At 51.7% G+C, this 23,397-nt stretch overlaps 1 long non-coding RNA gene across 2 annotated transcripts; it reads left to right on the forward strand.

Moving 5' to 3' along the window:
* Positions 1–937: 937 nt before the first annotated feature.
* On the forward strand, positions 938–23,362 carry LOC120360376 (uncharacterized). Of its 2 annotated transcripts, none has more exons than XR_005576884.2 (4): positions 938–1,231; positions 16,352–16,507; positions 17,966–18,197; positions 20,679–23,362. It is a non-coding gene; the product is annotated as an uncharacterized LOC120360376 (long non-coding RNA). The 2 variants fall into 2 exon arrangements; XR_012515292.1 differs by having other exon boundaries at positions 18,135–18,197.
* Positions 23,363–23,397: the final 35 nt, after the last annotated feature.

The raw sequence follows: 23,397 nt of genomic DNA on the forward strand, positions 1-23,397 counted from the left end.
AGAGTTATTTTTCATAGAAAAAAACCCCCCAAAACCTAAAGAAAAGAAAACAAAACTGGAAACAAATGCCCACCAAAATGGGTCTACATGAATCCCAGTACATCCAAGTTCATGGAAAACACTTTCGCTGCTAAAAAGAATGAGGAAGTCCCAGATGCGTGGGGCTGAAAAGGTGCCCATGCTAAACTATGTCGTTAGGGGAGAACAGGATGTGTGATGTGATGCTATTTATGTCGGAAATGAAATCTTATCAAAGTTAAGATGAAGATAAGGTGGGAAGTAGAATTAGGGAATCAGGGAAGTTCTATTTTCAATCAATCTTCTTTACAATTTGATTTTTTAAAATGATGAACATGTGTACCTTGTGATTTTGTTTATTCATTTCAATACCCAATAATGCACAAAAATTCAAAAGGCGCAAGGTGGAGATGTATAATTCTGCAATTCTCTCAACTATCTGATACAGAATTAATTTATTCCCAGCATGCATTTCGTGTGTTTCGAAGGAGGAGGAGGAGACATGAGCGGGAAAGGGCGGTTCTGAAGTTCCTACGGAGGACACAGGCAGCTGTGGTCAGGTGTGGAGGTGGGCTGCCTTTTTGGGGGTCACTCTGTCCTTGGTTTCCCGGCGTCAGGCCTTCCTAACCCCTCTGAAGCACTTAGGGAAGGCCCTTGATGATGCGCTGCCCTTGGTTCCTGGCTGTGGTTTTCTTCTAGGTCCGGGTCCTACGTCTCAGGGCTTCAGGCAGTGAGGCGCTGGAATCCCCCAGGACTGTCCCCCTTCCTGCCAGCTCCCCTCCAGCCAGGCCTGCCTGGCAGACGCCCAAACACTCATTAGGTTAGACAGGTCCGTAGGCAAATATTTATCCCTGGCAGCTGCAGGCTGTGGGGAGGCAGCAGGTGCAGGGCAGAGTCCTGTTTACCTAGCACTGAGCCAGGCGGGCACTGCCTGTTTGCTGAGCTTCCTTCCCGGCCTGGCGCAGAAGGTTGGGCGAGCTTTGCCCTCTTCCTCCCTCCGTCCCTCCTCCCTCCGCTGTGCTGTGCCAGGGGGCTAGTTGTTCTTCCCACCTCTTTCCTGGGCTGACTGATGCTCACTCTGTGTCTCAGCTTCAATGCTCCCTCCTCAGGGCTCCCTGATTACCCTCACTCTGGAGCGGTCAGGCACCCTGTGAGCATTGCCGTGGCCCACAGTTCCCCATCATGGTGATTACTTATTTCCTGCACTTACCAGGTTAGTGTTTGTCTTCTGTGCTAGAAGCCAGATGAGCAGAGATGGGGATAGTTTTGCTCACTACTGTTTCCCCAGCCCCTCCCATAGGGCCTGGCACTCGAGAGGTGCTCCCCGGGTATTTGAGTGTCAGCCTGAGTGAAGGCAGGCAGAGAGCCCTGCACGGGCAAAGGCACAGAGGTGTGATGGAGGGTGGTGAGGGAGGGGCAGGGGTGACGCTGTATGGTGGGGAGTTGGGGGAATGGAGGCTGGAAAGTGAAGTGGGGTACCGAGCATCTCCCTGTCCTCCCTTACTCTGAAAGCCTTTCAATGCCACATCTGGGAGTTCAGGTTTTATCTGGTCAGAAATGGGACATTGTTGGGAATTTGTTGGGAAATTTCATATCCTTTGAAATGCAAACAATACAGCCAATGAGAGCATGACAAGCCAGATCCTTCAGGCTGGACGGTAAATTCTGAAGTTCCTACGGTGGCCTGCGAGGCCCTGCAGCATCTGCAGCCCACCAAACCTCTTCTCCATCTCCTTCCCCTGCTTGCGGCAGCCACACTGGCCTCCTGGTTGTTTCCTGAACTTCGAGGGTATAATTCAGCCTCAGGGCCTGCTGTGGTCCAACTGTGTCCTTGTGACTCTGTATGTTGAAACCTAACCCCCAGTGTGAGGGTGTTAGGAAGGTAGGGCCCTTGGGAAGTGAGTAGGTCATGAGGGTGGAGCCCTCACAAATGGAATTAGTGCCCTCATCAAAGAGGCCCCAGAGACCTGCATTGTCCTTTCCACTATGGGGGGACATGGTGAGAAAGTGCCATCTATGAACCAGCAAGCAGGCTGTCTATCATTAGACACTGAATCTGCTGATGCCCTGATCTTCCCAGCCTCCAGAATGGTTAGAAGCCAATAACGTTGTTTATAAGCATCCCATTTTATGGTATTTTGTTACAGCAGCCCCAACGGACTATGGACCTTTCTGCTTGCTGTTTCTCTGCCCGGATGCTTTTCCCTTGGATATCATGGTTTATCTCCTTTGTTTAAACCTCAGCCTCCTATGGTCCCTTACCAGGGAGGCCTTCCAGGACATCATGAACAAAGGAGCTGCACCCCCCAATGCCCTGATCCTGCTTTATTTTCCTCTCTAATATTCGTATCTGTTTATTTGTCTATTGTCTGTCTTCTCCCCAGAGATGTCAGCTCGAAGAAGGCAGGAATAGGTAATTTCTCTTGTTCCCTGCTGTGTCCTCTGAGGCTAGAACATGTAACTTTAGGCTCAGTAAGTGCTTGTAGAATAAATGAATGAATGACCGTGTAGTTTGAAGCCACCCCGGTCCTGGAATGATGCTGCCTAGTGCTCACATGCTCTGTCCTGTTGCCGGAGCCCACACAAGCCTTTAGCTCCTTTGCTCTGCACATCAGCCAGGTGGGGAGTGCAGGTCAGGCATTCTTATCTGCCTTAAACAGTGATTATCAATGGCACAGCAACATCATGATCACCTGGACAGAAAGCAAAATGAAATGCCTGCAGGCTCATGACTTCAGCAAATCAGTTTCTAAAATACGGTGTGCAGGAATTGTCACTAAGAGGATAGAGTCTGCATTTTGAGGCAGGTTTTCTCTGTATTCAATTCCCAGCTCAGCCATTTACTTACTCTGTGACCTGGGACCGTTCAAGCCCCTTCTATGAGCCTCAGCTATCCCTTCTGTAAAATGGAGATGATCATTCCCTTGAATAGCTCTAGTGAGGGAGGCATTTGGACACAGGCATTTCCTGGGCTGCACCATCTACTGTGTATTCATTTTGGTGCCTGCATAATATTCCACCGAGTCAAGTCACACGCTCTGCTTAATCAGGTGGCTATTTCCAGGTGTGGTAACAGTAGCCTCCATTTACTGATCCTGCTGGGCACCAGGCGAGCACTGCACCTTCCTCATCTCTCCTTCAGTCCTCGCTGCAGCTCCGTCAGGTGGCTGCTGTTAATATTTCCATTTTGCATATGAGGTGAAGCAGCTCGTCCACGGCCACACAGCCCTGCTAAATGGAAGACATGGAATTGAAAGCCAAGTTGTCGAATCCAAGAGCTTTCAACTCTGTGCTTTGGTGGGATTGCTGTCCCCATTTTACAGATGGAAAATGAGGCGTGGGGAGGCCAGTGACTTGCGCAGGGCAACACTGAGCAGAGCTGGGATGAGTCAGAACCCAACTCTATCGATTCTTTTTTTTTTTTTGAGACAGAGTCTCTGTCATCCAGGCTGGAGTGCAGGCACAATCTCGGCTCACTGCAACCTCCTCCTCCCGGGTTCAAGCAATTCTCCTGTCTCAGCCTCCCAAGTAGCTGGGATTACAGGCACGTGCCATGACACCTGGCTAATTTTTGTATTTTGAGTAGTGGCGGGGTTTCACTATGTTGTCCAGGCTGGTCTCGAAATCCTGACTCATGTAATCCACTTGCCTTGGCCTCCCAAAGTGCTAGGATTACAGACGTGAGCCACTGTGCCGGCCCAAGTCTACCAGTTCTTAGCCTGTGCTTTCCTCCAGACCCTGCTTTATACCCTGGGACAGTATCCGTGGGTCTCAGTTTTCCTGAAGTGGGGACAGTTAAGTGGCTGAGGAAGGTGTGGCCCTCTAGTATCTGCCCCATAACTAGCTGAAGGCTTCAGTTAAGGATAATAATCACTGGTGAGCAGAGGAAACCTATTTCTGCTCTGGAAATGGCCCTTCTCTCCCTTTCTCTTCCCCCACCTGTTTCTTCCCCTCCCCTCGCCTTGCTCCCCTCCAGAGTTCTGTACCAATTAATCAGCAGAAAATGGAGGCTCCAGCTGGGACCAAGTGGGCTGGACTCATTAGTGCAGAATGACATTAACATCAAAAATCTTTTGAGACAAGTGAAATGATTCAGGGCAAATGCCTATGGAGGACTGGCTCCGAAGCTGGTGTGGGCAATGGAACCTCGATCAAAGACAGGTTACAACAGTGCATACGTGGGTGGACAGCAGGGCCGGGGCCCCAGGATGCCCGAGGGAATCCAAAGCGGCTCTGCCTTGGGCAGAGTCCCTGTCCTCTTGTGCAGCCTGACTTCTCTCTCCTCCCTGCTCGGGAGGCCTGCATGGGTCACTGCAACCCTGGGCAAGCTGGAGAGGCAGCGGGGCATGGAGGCCTTCAGGGTTAGATGGGCTGGGGTGGGGTCCCAGCTGCATCTTCTCCTCCCTCTCCTGGTGTGGCTCTGGTAACTTGCTTCATGTCCTGGGACCTGTGTCTCTTCATCTGAATCATGGGGTAGTGATAGCTGCCTCTCAGGCTGGTGAGAGGATCATGGAATGAGGTGGACACACTTTGTAGAATATGGGCTGGAGGGGAGGGAAGCATATCAACATCTCCTTCTTCATTGTTTTTTACCCAGTGGGGATAAAAATCAAAAGTCGTCCTTTAGGAGCAGCAGGAATCAAATCAGCCCCCGGCAGGGAGCCTTAGAGATAGAACTCTGCTTGGCTCCTCTGCTGTTTATTTCTTGGCTCACTCAGGTATTCAATCACTGGTTCATCCACTTGCACATGTACCGAGCACCTCCCACACTGGCATCGATGTGGCACTGGGGATAAAAAGGTGGTTGGGACACCATCGCCATCTCAGAGGGACTCTTCATCTAATGAGGAGGCTCTCCCTGCCTGCAGGACACGTGTGTGGTCAGGGAGAGCTTTGCAGAGGAGAGGCCATAGAGCTGTCCTTGTGGTTTAAGGAGTTTGCCAGGTGGCCTGGGTGGGGCAGTAGGGACATCATTTATTTGGGAAATAGTTATTGACTGCCTACTACATGCCAGGCACTGTCTGCAGTGTGGGGACACAGCTGTGGACAGCAGAGATGAAACTCTGCCTTCAAGGAGACGGCTTTCTGTGGAAGGTCATAAAAGCCACGGAGCAGTGAGTGGAGTAATGACAGGGCTGCTGTTTTGTACGGGCTGCTCAGGGCAGGCCTCGGCAAGAGGTAGCATCTGGGCAGAGACTTGCAGGGGCCCGGGGAGTGAGCCACAGGGACACTGGGAGCAGAGGGGATGGCAGGTGCATTCCTGAAGTGGAGGGACTCTGTCCGGATCCCCAGGAAAAGCAGGACACCCAAGCCGCAGAGGAGGTGGGGGGCCGTGAGCCACAACAGGGTTCGGGGTGCCCCGGACCATCTCAGGCTTTGTAGGTCTGGCTGCTGGAAAAATACAGGATGCCCAGTTACACTGGAATTTCAGATAAACAGCAAATCGTTTTTTAGTATAAGTGTGTCCCACGCAAGTTTGCCTTTCCCTGAAATTCAAAAAAAGATAATTTTATCTCCTAATATCCCTTTCTTCTTTGTAAAACATTGTTTTAATTGACCAATAAAAATTGTATATACTTGTGGCCTACAACATGATGTTTTGGAATATGTATTCATTTATGGGATGACTAAATTGAGCTAATTAACATATGCATGACTTCCCACATCATTTTTTTTCTCCTGTGGTGAGAACACTTCAAAGCTACTCTTAGCGATTTTCAAGAATACAGTACGCTGTCACTCTGTCGCCACGGTGTACCATGGAGTCCTTTCTTCCTGTCTAACTGGAACTTTGTGTCTTTGACCCTCAGCTCCCCGGTCCTCAGCCCGCCCTCAGCCTCTGGTACCCACCACTCTACTTTCTGCTTCGATGAATTTGGCTTTTTCAGATTTCACATGTCCATGTGACATCACGTGGTATTTGTTTTTCTGTGTTTGGCTTATTTCACTTAGCATGTCCTTAAAATTCGAACCTAAAGGGCATCCTGCCTTTTTGTTTGTGAGATCTGGCCACCCTCGTTGTGGACTCCCTAGGGCTTTGGCTGGATTCTGAGATGGAAGCCACTGGAGGCTTTGGGGTGCAGGAGAGACTGGGTGTGACCAGTTTTAAAGGGTCCTGGGTTGTGAGCAGACTGTGGCTGGCAAGGGCTGAAGTTGGGGGGGTGGTGCGCTGGAGGTGGGAGGTGGGACAGAGGCGCCAGGAGGTAATGTGCAGGTGTTGAGGCGAGTCTGTGTGTGTTTTGAAGACAGAGCTGACCCCACTTGCTAATGGGTTGGTTGTGGGATGGGAGAGGAGGGGGACATGGAGGATTCCAGGGCTTTGAGCCTGAGCAACCAGAAAGATTGCAGGAGAATCCCCTGTGTGTGTGTGTTTGCATGTGGTTCTGGATACATGGTTCAGAGATGAGGGTCCCGTGTGTGTGTGAGTGTGTGTGTGTGTGTTTGCGTGTGGTTCTGGACACATGGTTCAGAGATGAAGATCCCGTGTGTGTGTGTGTGTGTATGTGTGTGTGTGTGTGTTTGCGTGTGGTTCTGGACACATGGTTCAGAGATGAAGATCCCGTGTGTGTGTATGTGTGTGTGTGTGTGTGTGTGTGTGTGTGTTTGCGTGTGGTTCTGGACACATGGTTCAGAGATGAAGATCCCGTGTGTGTGTATGTGTGTGTGTGTGTGTGTGTGTGTGTGTTTGCGTGTGGTTCTGGACACATGGTTCAGAGATGAAGATCCCGTGTGTGTGTATGTGTGTGTGTGTGTGTGTGTGTGTGTGTGTGTGTGTTTGCGTGTGGTTCTGGACACATGGTTCAGAGATGAGGATTCCCGTGTGTGTGTGTGTATGTGTATGTGTGTGTGTGTGTGTGTGTGTGTTTGCATGTGGTTCTGAACACATGGTTCAGAGATGAAGATCCTGTGTGTGTGTGTGTGTTTGCGTGTGGTTCTGGACACATGGTTCAGAGATGAAGATCCCGTGTGTGTGTGTGTATGTGTGTGTGTGTGTATGTGTGTGTGTGTGTGTTTGCGTGTGGTTCTGGACACATGGTTCAGAGATGAAGATCCCGTGTGTGTGTATGTGTGTGTGTGTGTGTGTGTGTTTGCGTGTGGTTCTGGACACATGGTTCAGAGATGAAGATCCCGTGTGCGTGTGTGTATGTGTGTGTGTGTGTGTGTGTGTGTGTGGTTCTGGACACATGGTTCAGAGATGCCTACTGGACAGCAGGAGGAGACGTGCAGTGGGCAGCTGGGCACATGGACCTGGAGTGCAGAGAGAGCTTATTCACTCATCATCAGCTGGGATGTCATTTAGAGCTGAGCACCTGCCTGAGAGTGGAGGAGGTGTGTAGGTGGAGAAGCAGCCCTACTCCAACATGTGCAGAGGCCTGGAGGCTGGAAGGCCCTGGTGAACGCTGATGGTCAGGCCCAGGTGGTATGGGAAATGAGACTGGCATGGCCTCGAGGCAGAGAGACAGGCGGAGTTCCAAGCAGGGGAATGACAGAATCAGATATGTGTGTTAGAAAGCTGCCTCTGTGGCAGAGTGGAGGGGGTGGAGCGAGGCCAGGGGGGTAGAGAGGGGACTGTGGCATAAGCCCTGCCCCAGGACAGCAGCGGGGACGGATTTGGTGGCAGGGCAGGGAAGCAGAAGGGAGAGTGGTTTGTGCGTGGTGCTGCAGACAGGTCCAGGCAGCAGGATGGATGCGGGAGGAGGGCTGGGGGCAGGGAAGGAGAGAGGTCTTTGTATTTGCCTCAGAGGAGTGCAGAGTGTCCCCACCCCACCCCCAGCAGCCCACGGCCGCTGTGCTTGTTAGCAAGGAACACTCCTCAGAGGGAACATATGTGCTGTTATTTTTAGGTGATTAGCTGCACGTCGTGGAGCGTTTGTTTGCCAGTCGTGGGTAAACAAAAGCCATTTGTCAAAATGAGATGTTCCAGCCTTGTCCTCCCTTCGGCAGGCCAGTCCCCGCGCTGTGAATTCCTGTTGCATCAGCAGCGAGGCTAATTAGCCTCCTCGGCTCTTGAATAATAATGGCCACATTTACCGAGAGATTTCTGTGCACCGGGAACCCCAATGCCAGCTACGAAAGAATCACAGGTGCATCTTATTGGCTCCAGATTGGAGTGGGGGAAACAGGCTTGGGGAGGTGGAGTGGTTTGCTAAGGCCCCACAGCTAGGAAGTTAAAGCTCTGACATCCTCTGATTCCCAATAACCCCAAAGCCTGAGATGGGTGAGGGGACTGCTCTGTTTTTCTGGACTATCTCCTCTTCCCCGTCCTCTGAGCAGAAACTTAGCAACATCACCACGAGCAGCCTAAGGTAATTAGACTCATTCCTTATATGGAGTTCAAATCTTCATTGCATCCAAGGTATCTGCTCTGTTTCTCACTTCTGAGTCCTGCACGCGCTGGGCTTTGGACAGTAACAATGAGTCTGAGGTTTGTTTCTGCCACTCCAGGACTGAGTATGAGCTTGGGCAGGTCTCTGAGATGAAGTGTGTACGGGCTGTTTAGCCAGGGCTCCTGAAGCCAATACCATTGGAAGGGAGCAGGGAGAAGCAGGCTTGGGCAAAGGGGAAGGCTGACCTATGATGCTATCCCGGCAGAAGCCTCCGCTGGCCTGAGGATGTGATGACCCCTCAGAACTGTCCTGAGTCAAGGCAAAAGGTCGGGTACTTGGCACCCCACATTGGTCAGGTCACTGGACGTAGGCCACCCTGGGAATAGAGCATGAGGGCTGTTCTCTTTCTGCAGGTGGTACTCCCGGCAGCTGGGGTCATAAGTTCTTTATTCCCGCAGAGGGACCTTGGTGGCACCTTACAGAGTCCTTCACAGTCCACCTCTTAGACCCACTTCATGTAAGTTCTGTGAGAAGCTCTTCTAGGAGGAAACTTGAAGAGGAAAATTAGTGAGATGAACTCCAGCCTCTGCCTCTGAAGTTTTGGGGTCTCAGGGCTGCAACTGACATCCTTAGCTGTCCACTCCACTGCCCATTACAGATCACCTAACTCTCAGACGACATCTCTGTTGGTGTCCTGGTTTCCTGAGAGAATGGAGACCCTGGTTACCATGCCATTTTCAGGGCAAGGTTCCTACACTTGGCAACTTACCATCAAAACTGGGCAAGGGAGTACCAAGAAGCACCCAAGGGCATCACCTGGATGTCAGACATATTCCTCCCAGTCCCAAAGTGCAACCCCTTCTGGATGCCAGGATGTGACTCCTCTTCTTACCGCTGGCTCCCTGATGCAAGGACAAGAAACCCAGAGTGCCAAGGAGGCGGCAATGCTTTGACTTGAGGGACTCTGGCTTTGTCACCTTGCAGAAATCTTGTCTCTTCGGAAACGAGGACTCCTAGACCTACAGAACCCAGAGTTGAGGGACAGAGAGCACAGACTCTCAAAGTGGGCCACTGGGCCACTTAAGCTCCTACCCCTAGGTTCCTGGATCTGTGTATTCTGCCCAGTGGGTGTGCAGTGCCATGTGTAGTATTTGACTTCGAGTGGTACTGCATCTTGGAGGATGGTACTGAAACCTTGTGAAGGCTTGTTTCGGAACTGACATTGCAGCTCTGTCTTCAACAGGCCATCACAATGCACCATCGGGCCAGCAGCTTTGGGGTCATGTGGTGGGCAGTATTATCAGTGGATGCCTGGTCATGGCCCAGCCCACTCCTGCCCCTCCAGGGTTATTGCTATAAGATGGGCTGTTGAGTCAGAAGTGATGTTATGTGAACTCCTGTGCCAGCGAATCACACACTTCATAAACCCCTGAGAAGAGAGCCCACAGGCAGGAAAGGCAAATGCCTGTCTGGAACAGGTCTCTATTCCTGGTCTTTTCAGGAGGGGACCAATGTAGTCAGCTGCCACATGCCAAGTCAAACCAATCTCAGTTTTATCCTCTTCAGCTGGTGGCATGGGAGTCCCCCATGTGGCTATTTGTATGAGCTGAGGGTGCTGGTACCACAGTGTGGATGACGTGGGAGGCAAAGGTTGCAGTGAGAAGGTACCGCAGTGTGGATGACGTGGGGGCTAGGCTACCTGCCGCATAGCTTGCTGGTGTCCTCAAGGCCTGCTCATGTTTGATCCAGGATGTCCTCACCATGTTAGACTGACTGGGTCTGGCAGACCCAGCTCATGACAGGCAGTTCTGGCTGCCTGATCACCCGGTGTCTCAAGTCTGGGTGTTCTGTGTCACACCAGGGCTGGTAGCACAAACACACCAGGACCTGTTTTCAAAAGTGTATAATCCTTTGCTGCTAATTGTAAGGATTTGCTCCCAAATCCTAGCGAGTCTCGAGATCCTAAGGGATTCTCCCACTGGAGCTTGGGTCCATCACTGGCATCTCTTCCTATCACTCACATGGCTGACACCATAGGGTCTGCTGAGCTGTATGGCTTAAGTGATAGGGCTGAGGCCCCGCAGCCTGACGCTTCTGCAGAGTCCTTTCTTGCTCTGGGCCTTGGCAGCCTTTCAGGGCACTGCCATACAGGATTGGAGCAGTGTTCTCAGCTATGGAATATGCTGTCTCCAGACCTACCTATCAGCTGTTACGACTGGTGGGAAGTAAAAGATGAAATAATTTGTCTTTACTTTGTAGCTATGTCCCAGTATTCACCAGACCATTGAATGCCTAGAAATTGTACTAATGTGGTGGCCTCTCAATTTTTAGTAGTTTTCTCTCTCACCCTTTGGCCTCCAGCAGGCTAGGTACCTCTTGTCTATCTGCCTGATCAGCATGTTGACATTGTACTGGATCAGGGTGATGATCTGCAGGTTGTCTGATGATCTAGATCTTTTGGAATGATCATAACAGAGCCCTGGTGAAAAGTGAACGTATACTGTTGTCCCTTTCATGTGAATGCATACTCTTTCACACTCTTTCTGGAATGAGATGAAAAAGAACATATTCACCAGATTAATGGCTTCATAACATGTATCCGAAATCTGTTTTTTTTTTTTTTGAGACAAAATCTCGGTCTGTCACCCAGGCTGGAGTATAGTGGCTCACGGCAACCTTTGCCTCCCAGGTTCAAGTAATTCTCCTGCCTCAGCCTCCCAAGTAGCTGAGATTACAGGCATGAGCCACCATGCCTGGCCAATTTTTGTATTTTTAATAGAGATAGGGTTTACCATGTTGACCAAACTGGTCTTGAACTCCTGACTTCAGATGATCCACTAGCCTCGGCCTCCCAAGGTGCTGGGATTACAGGCATGAGCCACTGCGCCTGGTCCCCTGAATTCATATTAATCTTCTCTAGCAGCAATATTACACCTAGCAAGGAAGCTGCAATTGGGCTACTACGTGTTGCCCTTCTGGTAGTTTTCATGTGGAACGGACTGGTGAATTAAATGGGACTATAATAGGAATGACCACGCATCTTTCACATCTTTAAGAACAGCACTCATCCTTGCCATCCTGTGGGATATAATACTGCTTTTTATTTATCATCTTGGCCAGAAGGGACAGTTTCAGAGGCTGCCACTTGAATCTCCCCACTGTGATAGCTCTTACCTCACAGGATAAGGGGGCTTGTGTCAATTACTAAGTATGTCAATTACAATTATACATTTGGAGACCACCGAGGATGGTACGGTGGACCCACTGTGAGCTGGACCTAGGCTAGAACTCCATTTATCACCTGGCTCTCTTAGCAGGGGCCATGCTAATGCTCTGGGTTTTCCCTTCCCCAGTACACAGTTACCTGAGTAACATTGGAAAGAAACAGGGGAATCCTTGCTGTGGGCAATCATGGGGTTCTTCCTCCTGGGGACATGGGCTTTCTGTCAATCAAGTTTCCAGGTCCAAGAACTCGCTTAGGATGCACACTGGGGAAGGGATTGTTTCTTTTTATTAAGGTCACTGTCTTTAGCTTCCCAGACATCCATGCTTGCTGTTTTCGATTATGCAGATACAGTAGTACCCTTGCTGGCTGCACATCTATGTGGCCCCTAGGGATGCCAAGTTGTATTCACTCCACAGGTCTCTGCAGGTCAGGCTCCCCTGGCCTTCTCTCTACCCTACCACTCACCACAATGACATCTTCCTGCCTTCTGATAGTGCCATAGTCTCTACGTTGGTGTCTCCCCAAAATTCATAGGTTGAAACCTAATCACCAATGTGAGGGTATTAGGAGGTGGGGGCTTTGGAAGGCGATTGGGTCATAAGGGTGGAGCCTCATGAATGGGACTCGTGCCCTAATGAAAAGATGCCCCAGCATGCTGCCCTGCCTGTTCTGCTCTCTGAGGACATGGTGAGAAGGTACCATCTAGGAGCCAGAAACTGGGCCCTCCGCAGACACCAAACTTACTTTGATCTTGGACTTCCCAGCCTCCAGAGCTGTTAGAAATAAATTCCTTTATAAGCCACCCAGCCTATAATATTTTGTGACAGCAGCACTAAGGCAGATGGCTTCTGGTTTTCCAAGGTCCTTGGGATAATTGCTGTGAGTGAGCCTGGCTCTACCCTGGCAACTCCTCCTGCCAGCCCTGGTCCCCAGAGAGGAGCCATCACTGAACTTCTAAGTGGTGCGTTCCTAACAGCCTTGGGTCAGGGGTGGGATGTCATCTGGGTCCTGTGTACAGCATAGGCCTCTGGGAGTTCCAGTCTTACATGGCACACCTCCTCTGGTGGGTCCACCAATCTGGGCCTCCAAGTGCCTTTTCTCACTGTCTGCCCTGTCATTTCTCACTTCATGTTGGTTGCTGCTTTTCCCATGTTTCTAGGAACCATCTGTAGTGAGTTTGCACCATCTCCTGGGCCACTGGTGAGAGTAATAAATCCTGTACCCCGGGAGAGTTCTCCCAAGTTGATAAACACTCCTTTATCCAATCTTACCTTCTGACCTTCTTGAGCAGACACCCTTGGATTCCAGTCCTATGTTCCCACAGACCTGTGCTGGCTAGGTCCTCCCGCCCCTTTGGGATATAGCCTCTTCTTTCCTTATCAGGCCCCACATGCCCACAGCAGGTTGCTATTGTGACTTCATCCTAGTCATTGTCCTAGTGATCGGGAGGACAGATGAGGCAGAGCCTGAGCCAGGGACGTGTTGTCTGGATGGGGAGAGGCCTCTGCACAGTGTCCAGGCAAGGAAGGAGGGAGTGCCAGCCTTCGGCAGTGAGGTTGGCATTCCTGCAGGCTCAGAGAGCTCAGGGGGATCTGGAGAGTCCATTGTTTGTAGGCGCCTCAACCTAGATGTCCCCAGCCTGTGTGTCAGGGTTGTACCCTCTTTATTTCTTTATTTTTTTCGGGGGGAGTGGACAGAGGCTTCCTATGTCACCCAGGCTGCAGTGCAGTGTGGAGTAATCTCAGCTCACTGCAACCTCTGCCTCCCAAATTCAAGCAATTCTCCTGCCTCAGCCTCCTGAGTAGCTGGGATTACAGGTGTGTGCCACCACGCCCGGCTAATTTTCATATTTTTAGTAGAGACAGGGATTCACCATGCTGGCCCGGCTGGTCTCAAACTCCTGACCTCATGAGCTACCCACCTCGGCCTCACAAAGTGCTGGAATTACAAGCATGAGCCACCGCACCTGGCCACAGGGGTGCGCTCTCTTCTAACCAGGGCCCTGGCCGTGGCACGGTGGACTCACCTGGGTTGGAGTTGCATCTTCTGTGGATCCTGAACCTGGTTTCTGCTTTCTCTGCCCTCTTGCTGCAGATGAGAGCCTCTTTAAATGCCAACGAAAGGGCCTCTGGCTTTCACATTGGCCTTTAATTGCTGATTTATCAGGCTCAGCTTTTTGTTACTGTTTTTCAGATCAAGCGGGTTTAACAATAGCCACCCAGTTCGACTGTTACATTACTTCCCTTCCGACCCTCCACCCCCGTCTTTCTCAAATCTATTACACTTATACATCACACCAGTTAATGAATTTCTTTCACAAGTCCAGCATCCTTCATCACCTGGGCCAGGGGCACTCTGTGCCAGGCATCTCGTTGCCAGCTGAGCAGCAGGTGGTTCAGCTCCAAACTCTCCACCCCAGTGTCTGCTTTCCTGACTCATGTTCAGCACCAACTGTAACAGGTTGGGTTCCTGGAAAAAAGACTGTGGTGGAGTTCAGCATGCAGGTTGTTTATGGAGAGTTAATTTTGGGATCAACACCTGTGGAAGGGAAAGGCGAGAAGTCCTCAGGGTGGGTCGAATCTCCCTCTCCACACACACACCTGTCTCCATCTCTAATTCCTCTGCCTTGGCCTCACTCTCAGGCAATCTCCCTACTGAGGTTAAAGATTGCCCCCAGCAGCTCCAGGCCCACAGCCTGCCGGCTCAGTAACACTGGCAGAAAGATTGGGCCCCACACCCAGCAAGTAATAGCTGTAGGATAAACCCCAGGGGCAGACACCCATGGGCCAGGCCTGGGACATGGGGTCATCCCTAGACCTGGGGGGATAAGGGCAGCCCCTTTCCATGGGAACTTGGGGAAAAGAGGTTTCCTAAGGGGAAACTGAGATGCTGTGAGCAAAATAAAGGAGAGCAGATGCTGGCAAACACCAGATACCCACTTCCCTCCACCTGGGAGCCCCTGCCATTCCATCGAGAGGGCGAAGGGGCATTGGACTGGTTGGCCTGTGTGGGGGCTTGTGCTAAATTCAGGAATGTGGTTCATGTGACCGCATGTGACACGTGTCTGTGTGGCTGCCTGGAGACACACTGCATGGCCCACCGGCCATGTTTCTGGGGTCCATCAAAGTGGGTCTAGCATCCAAGGGGCCCCAGCTTCCCAGGGAAATGGGAAAAAATCAGGGATCAGACAGATTTGCATGAAATTGTGTGTGACCTTGGGGTCAGGCTTCTATTCTTGCTGAGCCTGAGCACCCCGCTGACATCTGATCTGAAGTGGGGTCTGGATTCTCCCTGTGAGAATTAAGCGAGAGCATGCTCATGAAGCCCCTGGCATGGGGCCTGGTACGCTGTTTGTTCTTAATATATTAAACATGAGAATATTTTAAGATGCATTCCTTGGCAGAGGAGAGCGCCTACTTGGGAGGCGGTGGTTGCCTTGGAAACATGGGTTTCTCTGCACAAAGGGTCTGGGACCCCTAAGGACTGGGCTTGCCTCTCTGACTTTCCCCCGGGCAAGATTCCCAGGATTTTCGGTCTGTGTCAAAAATCTTCCTCTTTTGGCTTAAGCTGTTGATCTCTCAAAGCCCCATCGGGCAGTCACCATCTTTTGGTCCATGGTTTCTGGAAAGCCGGGTTTTCGAATGACTTCTTGGCTACAGATCCTTTGCTGGGTCAGCCCTGGGGAGTTAACCCTCATCCCCAGCCCCGAGCCTGAGTCCAGGTGGACGACGAGGCCACCTTTGACTCTAATTTGTCTTGAAATCGTTCCTCTGCCTGGCTTCCTCCATTCAGTACGCATTGTTGGCACCTGCTTTTGCTGGCACCAGTGTGAGGCCCCCGGGGTGGTGTCTGAGGTCCTCTCCTCAGCGAAGGGTAGATGGCTGAGGACTGGGTCACACAGTGCTCTATGGGACAAGGCAGCGGAGAGCTGGGGGAATGAGGGGGAGCCAGCTCCAGCCTGAGCCTGCAATCCCTGGGTCTGACTGACCCTCAGGCGTGCTCTCTTTGGCCTGCAAATGTTTAAAAACATTTATCTACATTACCATTGCTGTACCGTTTCATCAAATCGACTATGACACTGATTGCAAGGTAAGCCTCCATTTGACCTACCACCAATAAAATAAAGCTGACAAACTCTGACATCCAGCAATTGTAAGATGGCCCCCAACTTCAGTGATTTTAATATGTACTGCTTAGTATTGGTGGAATACAGTAATTATCAACATTTAAACATTGGGGAAACAGCATGTCAGTCTCTCAAAAAGTTAAAAATAGAAATACCATATGAGGCAGCATTCCGCTTCTGGGGATATACCCAAAAGAATTAAAAGCAGAGACTTGGCTGGGCGTGGTGGCTCACGCCTGTAATGCCAGCACTTTGGGAGGCTGAGTGGGCAGATCACTTGAGGTCAGGAGCTCGAGATCAGCCTGGCCAACATGGTGAAACCCCGTCTCCACTAAAAATACAAAAATTAGCTGGGTGTGGTGGCGGGTACCTGTAATCCCAGCTACTCAGGAGGCTGACGCAGGAGAATTGCTTGAACCGGGGAGTCAGAGGTTGTGGTGAGCTGAGATTGCACCACTGCACTCCAGCCTGGGTGACTGAGTGAGACTCTGTCTCAAAAATAAATAATAAAATAAAAGCAGAGACTCGAGGAGACATTTGTCTGCCACGTTCACAGCAGCACTATTCACAATAGTTAAAGCATAGAAGCAACCGGAGGGTCCGTGACGGACACCAAATGTGCACATACACACACGGACTATGATTCCACCATAGGAAGGAGGAAAATCCTGATACGTGCTGCAGCCTGGATGGACCTTGAGGACATGATGCCGCGTGAAACGAGCCAGATGCGAAAGGACGAATACTGTATGACTCCACTTGCATGAGGTCTTTGGAGGAGTCAGAATCACAAAGACAGAAAGCAGAATGGTGGGTGCCAGGGGCTGGGGCGATGGGCAGACAAGTGCTTAAGAGGTGCAGGGTTTTGGCTTAACAAGATGAAAAGAGTTCTGGAGGGGAATGGTGGTGATGGTTGTACAACAATGGGAATGTACTCAGTGCCCCAGAACTGCACGCTAAAGAACGGTTTTGAAGGCCAGGTAGGGGTTTGTAAGGTTCAGGAGCTGGAGTTGTACATTCCCTCAAAGGAAATAATGTTGGATCTCCTGGCTTACTTTCAGGCATTAACCCCATTTCCAAGAGGATGTAACTGAATGTCACACAGGTCGGGCATGCAGAATGCAGAGCTGGGACTCACACCCAGTTCCGTGTGACTCTGAGCCTGGTGGTCAAAACTCACCTAGCAAAATGAGTGCTGCTGTTCCCAAGACTCACTCCTGCAGCAACTCTGCTACTCAAAGACCCAGACATATGACGGCCACCTGCACTCAGCTCTGCTTTCCCCTGTATGAATGTCCTTCCCAGCGGGCCCTTTCTAGAAGGTGGCAGGAGGAACACTGGCAGCTCCAGACCTGTATTTGGCCATTCAGCCAAAGGAGAGGGAAGAGGAGGGCTGGCGAGGGGAGGGGAGGGAGGGGCGCTGCTTTTCCAATGGTTCTTGTGAAAGTTTCAGATGGGGATTTCACTGGTTATACTTGCTTCATGGGATCATCCTTTAACCCATTCTGGTTCACCTTTGAAGTTGGCCAGGAGAGCTAGAGCTACAGGGGTTGAGAGTAAGGAAGGGTAGTCCCTCAAAACAATGTTGGGGTTCTGCTCTTAGAAGAAAGACAGATGGCCAACACGCTCAGCTGGTGTTCTTCACAGAACCTCAGAGGAGTCTGCAGCCTGGTCTGCAGGAGACACAGCTGCCCAGCGATCTCCTTTGAGCTTGGGCTGAGAAAGGCACCAGGCCCCTGAGCTGGGGGAAGTGGGGAAGGGCACACAGCCCAAGAAGCCCTCCTGAGAGGCAGAATGACCACCCTAAGGGCGGAATCCTGTGTCAGGGAACAGGTATGGTTGCTGTGTGAGCTGCTCAGACAGGGCGGGGACATTCCTTTCCCCTCCCCACACTGTCCTGACTGCCATCTGGAGGAAGAATGTGTGAGCTTCCACAACTTACCGGCTTGAACCAGGGACTCCGCCTGACCAAGCCCTCCAGGGATTGGCAGTGATTAAGTAAGAGGGAGAAAGGGGTTTTAGAAATTAGTACCAACCCCTGGGGGATAAAACCAGCCTAGAGGAAGCCAGAGAGGTGAGCTTAGTCCCCATGGCATCTGCTGACCCTTTGTGTAGAGAAACTTGTTTCCAGGGCAACCACCACACCCTGATTGGATACCTCACCTTGCCAAGGAGTGCAATTGGAAACATTCTGACATAAAATTTATTGCAAACATTCTGCGTACCAGGCCCTGTGTCAGGGGCCATCCATACATGGTCTCCTTCCAGACTCTCCGCTTGAGGGGGCATCGTTCCCATTTCACAGACGAGGAAACCGAGCTTCTAGGAAGCTAGGAAACTTTCACCATGGTCACGCACTGGAAGGTAGAGAAGCCAGATCCCACTCCTGCCCCCCGCAGATCCGTCTGACATACAAGCATCGTTTCTTTCATGCTAGGACCCCTTGCTGCTGGAGGCCAGAGACCCAGCTGTAGCCTGCAGCACCCCAGAAACGTGGCAGGTGGGTGGTGCGCCTGTGTCCCACAGTCACTCAGCAAATATTCTGAGGACACTGGAACAGGAGGCACAGAGGGAGACTTCACTTTCTGGCCTGAGTCTCCTGCCTCCCTTTCTCATCTAAAGTATTTTGGGCCCCCACTGCTCAGCGGGGAGGGGGCGGGAGGTTTAGAACGCCCTGGGAGGGGTGGAATAGGCAGGGAGAGCGGGGGAGGGACCAAGGCCCCAGACAAGGCGGGAGGCAGGGAGGCAGCTTCATTAGCCTGTCCCCAGGGGATCTGGCAGCCGGTTATCAAGTGCTCCCAGCGTTGAAGTCCTTGGTGGGAAGGGAAAAACCAACTGTGGGAGTTGTGTGTTGTGTCGGGGAGGGGGGGCTGGCTCTGCCTGGACCGGGAAACCCCTTGGTGTCACTTGATTGGGGGAGGGCTGATATTGGGGCTTCTCCAGGGCCTACACCTGTCACCGTAGCTACTCCCTGGCAGCAGAGATGTCTTGGGCATCCTTGGATGCAGGCAGGGAGCTGGATCAATGTCAGAGCTGGTCCTCAGGGTGCCTCTGAGGGGCACCCCCATCCTGAGGGCTCCTTGGCTAGGGGGCTGGGGATCCACTGGACCCTCACACCCTGCCTTGTCTGTCTCTGAGAATTCTGCCATTTCTATTTGCAGTCTTGGGGCCTCTTCCTGCTCCCGTATTGCAGACCATAGCATTTTCCCTTGTTCCGTGTGGAAAGACATCTGTTAGGTGGCTCAGTTCCCCGTGCCTCTTCTCGCCCCCTTACCATGCGCTCCCTGGCCATTGGTGGTGACTTGAATTCCTACCTCCAGCTCAGACCTCTCTGCTGAGCAGCTGCCTCGTGGATGTCTCCTGGGGTGCTTCCGGGCTCCACACACTCCTGCATTCTCATCTTCTCCTCATATCTGCTCTGCCTCTGTGGTGCCTGTCTTGAGGGAGGGTACTAGCCCGGGACAGAAAACTGGACTCATCCTCAGCTATGTTTCTTTCCTCTGACCACCCACAGGGAGGTCAGCTCTCCAGTGTCTCCGTCCGCTCTCTTCCCCACAGCCCTAGATTTCACACCTTCCCTTCCCTGCTGAACCATTTCACGGTCTTCACTTTGGTCCGGCTGTCCATCTACGTCTCTGTCTTGCTTGAAACTTCCACTGGCCCCCAGCCCTGTGGATGAAGTTCACCCATCTTATTTTGGCGTTCCAGGCCCGCACAGCCTGGCCCCCGCTGCGGCCTCTGTGTCCGCCTCCCCCTGCAGCTCTTTGCACCCTCCAGTTCCCACAGAGGGCCAGGCTCCCTCCACCTCTGAGCTTCTGTTCCTGCAGTTCCCTCAGCCTGGAATGCCTGCCTCCGACCCCCACACCCTGGCTTTTGGTGTTTGCTCCCAGCTAACTCCAGAGTCAGCTCAGCTTCCGTGTCCTCTAGGAAAGGCCCCCAGCAGGCTTGGGTGTCTCTACCCTGGGCTCTGGCAGCATCCTGTGAGGCCCTGCGTTACAGCACTGAGCGTGCTGTGTCAGGGTCCACTGCAGTTCTGGCCCCTGCCCCAGCTGACTGTGAGAGCCCATCTCAGAGTCAGGCCTGTGCTTAGTGCTGATCCAGGGCCTCAGGGGTAGTGTTTGTCAACCACCCTCTTGAGTGCCAATATCATATTGGTTTCCCATTGCTGCAGTAACAAACACAGTGCCTGAACCAATACAGTTATTTTCTTAGGGTTCTGGAGGTTGGAAATCTGACCAGACTCAATCTCACTGGGCTAAAGTCAAGGTGTGAGTAGGGCTGTGTTCCCCCTGGAGGCTCTCAGAGGGAGTCTGTTTCCTTGCCTTTTCTGGCTTCTGAAGGCCGCCCACTTTCCTCGGCTCATGGGCCCTTTCTCTGTCTTTAAAGCTGGAAATGTTGGGCTGGGTCCTCACACTGCCATCATGCTGGCTTGCTCTTCTGCCTCCTTCTTGCACTTTTAAGGACATTGGTATTTATATTGCACCCAGTCAGATAATCCAGGATAATCTACTGTTTTAAGGTCAGATGATTAGAAATATTAATTTCATCTGCAGCGTTAATTCTTCTTTGCTGCATAAGAACATATTCACAGATTCCAGGCATTAGGATGTGGACATCTTTGTGGGGGTGGGGGGGCGTGGTTCTGCTTGCCACAATGTGGAGGACCCTGGAGAAGACAGAGCTCTGGTGCTCCATGGGGGAGGGACCATGCCCCATGGAGCACCAGGAGTTGGGAGAAACCAAGGGCAAAAGGATGGTTGAGATCTGAGAGCAGGAGGGTTTGATGTAGGAAGCGCAGTTCTGGGAGAGCCAGAAAGCGTCAGGCCTGCACATGACACAGACCCAACCCAGATGGCTTCAGGTACAAGGGGATTTTATTGACTCATGGAACTAAAAAAGTCAGAGGTAGGAACTCTTCCAGGTTCAGCTTGATGGATGTTCAGATGATGCCCCCACAATTCCATTTCTCTTCATCTCACAGTTTCCTCCTCATCCGGGATCGGCGTCATCCCCAGCCCACGTGAGATGGCAGCGAAGCAGGTGGCACTCGTGCCTCCCGGTCTCCAGCTTTGAGCGCACCGGGGAGGAGGAACTGAGGTCTCAGCACATCTCACTGCCCCACCTCGCCCAATTGGGTGCTGAGTCTGGCTCCCAACCAATCACGGGACCAGGGGAGCACTTGGTGATGATTGGCTTGGATTTCGCCCAAATCATGGGTAGAGAATAGAGAAGTGGTTTCCCAGAGGAAATTCTGGGCACTGTTCTACCAGATGGGTGGTATCCCCTACTCTGTCCTAGGGAGGCAGGAAAGGGAACACTGGACTGAGAGGCGACCTGGGTTCCATTTCTGGTTCTGCTGCTGGTTTGCTGCACGACCTTGAGCAGGTTACTGATGAACTTCTCTGGGCCTCGCTGTAAAGTAAGGGGGTGAGGTTGGATGCTCTCTAAGGGACCTTCCAGCTTCAAAAACCTTACCACTCGGAGGCTTTTCCCATCTGTTTAGCCCATATGTTTTCTTGTGCCTGTAGACACCAGTAGTAAAAATCCTTAGAAAACCCAGTGGGTTTTCTGTAGGGAAAGTTGTGGAGAGTAGAGCTAAGTTTGGGATTGGCAGCAGGGCTAGACAGGCATTAGGGAGCTTTGTTCTCTGCATGCAGTGCTGCGAGGAGGCAAGACCTGGGTTCATGGGAGACTTTGGGGCCCATACAAATGGTCAGAGATGATCACAACCTCAGGCTGGGTCTGCCACTAGGATTAAGCCTCACTCTGTGCTTTGCTTGGTGTCAAGACTGAGTGCGTGGCTAGGGTTGGGGGTACCATGTGAGTTGGGGTCACTATATGGCTGAGGTGGAGACTCAGTCTAGGCCTAGGGTGAGGGATCAGAGCTGAGCTGTTCAGCAGTAGGCAGGGCAGATTGCCGTAAGCTGGTATGTGGGGGACTTAGGTGTCATTCAAAAGCCACTTTGGCCACACGTGACTTCTGAAGCGCTTATTTTATCATTATTTGAGATGGAGTTTTGCTCTGTAACCCAGGCTGGAGTGCAGTGGCACCATCTCGGCTCACCACAACCTTTGCCTCCCGGGTTGAAGCAATTCTCCTGCCTCAGCCTCCTGAGTAGCTGGGATTACAGGTGCGTACCACCACGTTTGGCTAATTTTTGTGTTTTTAGTAGAGATGGGATTTCACCATGTTGGCCAGGCTGGTCTTGGACTCCTGACCTCAGGTGATCTGCCCACTTCGGCCTCCCAAAGTGCTGGGATTACAGGCATGAGCCACTGTGCCTAGCCAGCATTTATTATTATTTAATAGTTTATGAATTTTACTTACCTTGTTTCTTGGCCACTGCCTTTGACTAGCATGTTGAGTTTATGCAGGCAATGACTTGGTTCTCGGAGGCATTTCCAGCCTTTAGAATAGTGCTCAGCCATTGTAGGTGCCCAATAAATAATTGTCAAGTGACTAAATGAGTCACGCTGAGTGCACACATCCAGGGTTGGCCATGCCGTGTGCCTTAGACCAGCAGTCAGCAGTTCCCCAACTTTGCTGCGCATCAGAACCACCTAGAGAGCTCTTAATTGAAAATCCCAATGCCTGGGTGGCTGAGGCAGGAGGATAATTTGAGGCCAGGAGTTCAAGACCTGCCTGGGCAACACAAGGCCTCATCTCTCAAAACAAAACAAAAATTAGGTGGGTTTGTTAGCACATGCCTGGAGTCCCAGCTACTAGGGAGGCTGAGGCAAGAGGATCACGTGAGTCCAAAAGATCAAGGCTGCATTGAGCTATGGTGACACCATGGCCTTCTGGCCTTGGTGACAGAGCAAGACCCGGTCTCTGACAACCTAAGAAGCACCTTCATGCCCAGGATGCACCCCATACCAATTGAATCAGATTGTTGGGGGGCCAGAGCCAGGCTTCCCCAGGCTAGTCTCCTGTGCTGCAAAGTTTTACAGCCACCGAATTAGACCATGTAAAGTGCAGAGGGGACATGCTATTGCAGAGGACACACATGGTGACTGCACAGGTGCAGGAGGAGGAGGGAGTGGGACCAGAGCTGTGCGGCAGCAAGCCTGGGGTTCTGGGTGTTAGGATGGAGACTTTGTGTCCTAGATCTCTATCACATTCTCCGAACACTGCCACGGAGGTGATTACTTTGCTATCACAGAATGGATTTTGGCCACAAGTCAAGAAGAACTCTTGCTTCCCAGCTAAACGATGGCAAATCAATTTGAGGTCTTGGCTGGAGCAGCTGATTAGGGCTGGCAGCTGGGGAGCCTCTGGCTGGCAGAGCCAAGGCAAGGCTCAGCTAGGCCCTGGAGAAGATGGCTGGCAGGAGCTGGGGGCCAGCTTTGGCATCCAAGAGCCCAGCCTTCTCTTGAAGGGCAGGGGAAGCCTAGGTGGGTGGCTGTCCAGGTTTGGGGTTGCAAGTTCTGTTTATTTAGAATAGTAATATTAACAGTCTTGGTCATCATTTATTGAGAACTTGCCTTGTGCTGGGGACTTAAAGACATTTGTTGCCATGACTGGGTGGTGCAAGTCTTTTCTCTTTTCACAGAGGCCCTGAGAGGTGAGACAATGTGATCAAGGTCAAAGGAAGCCTGGCGGTGGGTGTTGAACAATGAGAACACATGGACACAGGGAGGGGAGCATCACACACTGGGGTCTGTCGGGGGAAATAGGGGAGGGACAGTGGGGGGTGGGG

This window comes from Saimiri boliviensis, chromosome 20, assembly GCF_048565385.1.
Source record: "Saimiri boliviensis isolate mSaiBol1 chromosome 20, mSaiBol1.pri, whole genome shotgun sequence".
NCBI classification, from domain to species: Eukaryota; Metazoa; Chordata; class Mammalia; order Primates; family Cebidae; genus Saimiri; species Saimiri boliviensis.